We start from the raw sequence: 3309 nt of genomic DNA on the forward strand, positions 1-3309 counted from the left end.
GCATAGCAGGTCACTCAGCACAATTCAGCTCTGTGTATGAAACAGAGATTCTAGTCCTTGTCCCTGTTTCATGATGTTGCAGTGAAGGAAACAAAACAGACAAAGGGCACAGGCTGCAGAAAAGGATTTTAAAAGGATGACTTTTAAAATGTGCACCTGTTTTTCAAGGGCACAATGAGGATATTTTCAAGTATATTAAAGCTGATTTATAAGAGATGGGTATAAAGACTCTACAAGGTCATTAGACTTTACACTTACAAAGAAAACAAATCACATTCTCCTAGCATCACGAGTCAGGTGTTCCACAAATACTAAGAAGAGCCACCGCAACGGGATCCACTATGAGGGGTAAAAACATAACCCATGAAGCGTGGCCGAGAGCTCCTATAACCTGATTTCTAGGAATCTAATTTTAAACATCCTCACAGCTAGCACATCACAAAAATACAGAGCTCCAAATGCCGTAACACAAGTGCTAAGAACACCTAAGCCAAAAATATACGAGGCATTTCAGGCAAGAATCCAGAATCAGAAGAACACAAGTTTTCTAAGTTCTTCAAAAGCTGGTGCTGGTTGAGGCTCTTCTGCAGACTTCAACAAAAGACACGCTAGAATTAGCCATTGACGGTAACCCTGAGTCAACACGCACCGTGTTCGGAAAAGCACAAGGCCTGCTCCGGCCTTGAGACCCCTGGGAACTTTCTCTGGACCGCACCGAGTGGATGACTTTGAGAACTCAAAATAACCAACAACCAGTCCATGAACAGAGAAAGAAGACTGCAGCCTCCCTGGGGACCTGGCTCCATGCCTGCCCGCTTTCTTCCGGATACCTTTGCCCTTCCCGGCTCCCTGCTTCACCTGGCGACGCTCTGGGTTCAGTCCCCTCTCCAGCTGTGTCTTGGTCCACGGCTGGCTGCCCGTGTGAAGCACCAGGCCTTGAAGGACCATCTCCACCTGCTCCCTGCACTTCCCACCCACTTCCGCGAGACTCCCAGGCTCTGGCTGCTCTCAGGGATCAGGGCCGCCAGGCTCCCCTCACAGGCTCCAACTGGAGTCCTGCCCCCTGGTTTTCAACAACACTTGGGACTTTCTCCTGGAAACTCTCGGCTCTGGACTTTAGTGAACTGCGCCATCCAGCTCTTCTCTGGACTCTAAGCAGGGCTTTTTCTGGGTCTTCCAACCCTGCCTCCATTTCCAAATGTGGGCTTTCCTTTGGCCTCCTCTCTCCAGACATGCACGCCTCACACTCTGGCTACTTGACCTGCCCTTCTACCTAAGAGGCTCCCAAATGCACCTTGCTCCAGATTTTCCCCAAGCCTCCTCCTGTATTTCCAGACTCGCAGCTTGCAGTGGTGTCTGTAAGTATCTCCGAGTCAGATCCACACTTGCTTCTGATTTCCAGCAAAGCGCAACGCCGACCTCAGGGTGCAGACTCGCAGCTTCTTCCGCCTTCCTGCACTCCCTCTTCCCCTCCTGACCCAGGCACCGAATCGCTCAGCTCACTGGCTGCCTTCTGTCCTCCTCTCGCCAGGGCGAGTGCCCTGCATGAGCCCGCTCTGTCCCTCCGGCTCCACGGCGTGCCGCACATCAGAGGCGATTCTCTCCAAAACCCTCAGTGGCTCCCTCGTATCCGACAGGTAAGGACTCCCACATTCTGGCCCCAATCTAACTTTCTGGCCTCAGATATGCACATGCATATTTTATCTATGCAAAGAGAGTACAGGCCTCACACCTGCTCTCATTCCTGGGCTCCTAGCTCCTCCTGAAGGTGCTGTATGAGCTACCTATGCACTTTCCAAACACTAATTGAATATGCGCTTGGAGAACATTTACTTGATAATTTTGTGGCATTGCTGGATAACGTGGACAAAGTGAGAACTACGCAGGTGTGTGGATGCTGCCTTGCCCAGACCTCACTTACCCAGACACTCCCAGATGCTCAAGGTGACCAGCCCTATTGGCGCACAGGCAGGCGCAGGCTGCACTCCCACAGCTGGGCCCCGCGAGCTGAACTATAATCATGAAGCAGCTGTTTGCTCCTAAATCTGTGTATGCCGGTGCACTTGTCACACATCACTGAAACCAATAGAGTATGACTCCAAGGAGAGAATAATTGTATGAAAACTAAGTTGGATGCCTTTCAAAGACTTAATATGGGGGAAATTTTTTTTTTCATTTTAATCTTTTCTACATTGCTATCATATTAGGTATGGGCAAAACATATACACAATGTTTGAGGAAATAATTTTTAAAGGTTTCAAATGTAACATATCTTGTTTCTCTTGTGTTGCCTATTCTCTTCTAGAAGAATCAAAACTGTGGCAGGCCTGCGATGGCTGTGGTTGAGGAAAGAGGCCACACCCACAGCCAGTCGAACCACGCTCAGCAGCAGCCTAGCCCCGCGTGGAAGGGGCGAGAACACTCTCGGGAGAGGTGGATGTGCACTAACCGTTCCCAGCTCTGACCTCTTTGATTAACTGAATATGGTGATTGGTTTTATCTGAACGTCAGACAAAAGGGTGTCTACGCCCAGGAAAGACTCTAAACACTCTGGACCCTGCTGGGGCAGATGGTGACCTTGACCCAGTGATACCACTCTCCATTGGGCACCCAGCCCAGTCTCCTAATCGTAAAGGACATTCATAGCAACACTACGAAAAAGAAACACGACTGTTCTGACCCGGAAAAGTGAAATTTAAAACATTAAATATACAGGTTCTAACTAAGAGGCAGACGGACCGGGCGCGGTGGCTCATGCCTGTAATCCCAACCCCTTGGAAGGCCGTGGTGGGTGGATCACTTGAGGTCAGGAGTTCGAGACCAGCCTGGCCAACATGGTGAAACCCCATCTCTACTAAAAATGCAAAAATTACCCTGATGTGGTGGCGGGCACCTGTAATCCCAGCTACTTAGGAGACTGAGGCAGGAGAATCACTTGAACCCGGGAGGTGGAGGTTGCAGTGAGCCGAGATCGTGCCACCGCAGTCCAGCCTGGGCAACACTTTCTCAAAAAAAGTAAAATAAAATAAAATAAAATAAAATAAAATAAAATAAAATAAAAGGCAGACAAACAAAAGGAGATTTCCTCTGATCTTAAAAACAGAAGTATTTGATTCACAGCCTGGATAATTGAAGATCTGTATAGAAATCACCTAGGGCCCCGCCCTCCCTCACAACAGACTGGGGTAGAGGGAAGGAGGGCAGGAGGGGGGCCCCTTATCCACGAGAGGCTCCTCCCACCCCATCCCCTTCCTCAGGAGGGCGGCCTGCCCAGCACAGGCTCCATTCTCCCCAGGTAAGACCCTGGCG

General features: G+C 49.7%; 1 long non-coding RNA gene across 1 annotated transcript; it reads left to right on the plus strand.

Moving 5' to 3' along the window:
• Positions 1-883: 883 nt before the first annotated feature.
• On the plus strand, positions 884-3076 carry LOC141408263 (uncharacterized). The gene is made up of 2 exons (XR_012421739.1): positions 884-1637; positions 2306-3076. It is a non-coding gene; the product is annotated as an uncharacterized lncRNA (long non-coding RNA).
• The last annotated feature ends 233 nt before the right edge of the window (positions 3077-3309 follow it).

This window comes from Macaca fascicularis, chromosome 13 (genome assembly GCF_037993035.2).
Source record: "Macaca fascicularis isolate 582-1 chromosome 13, T2T-MFA8v1.1".
In the NCBI taxonomy this organism is placed as follows: Eukaryota; Metazoa; Chordata; class Mammalia; order Primates; family Cercopithecidae; genus Macaca; species Macaca fascicularis.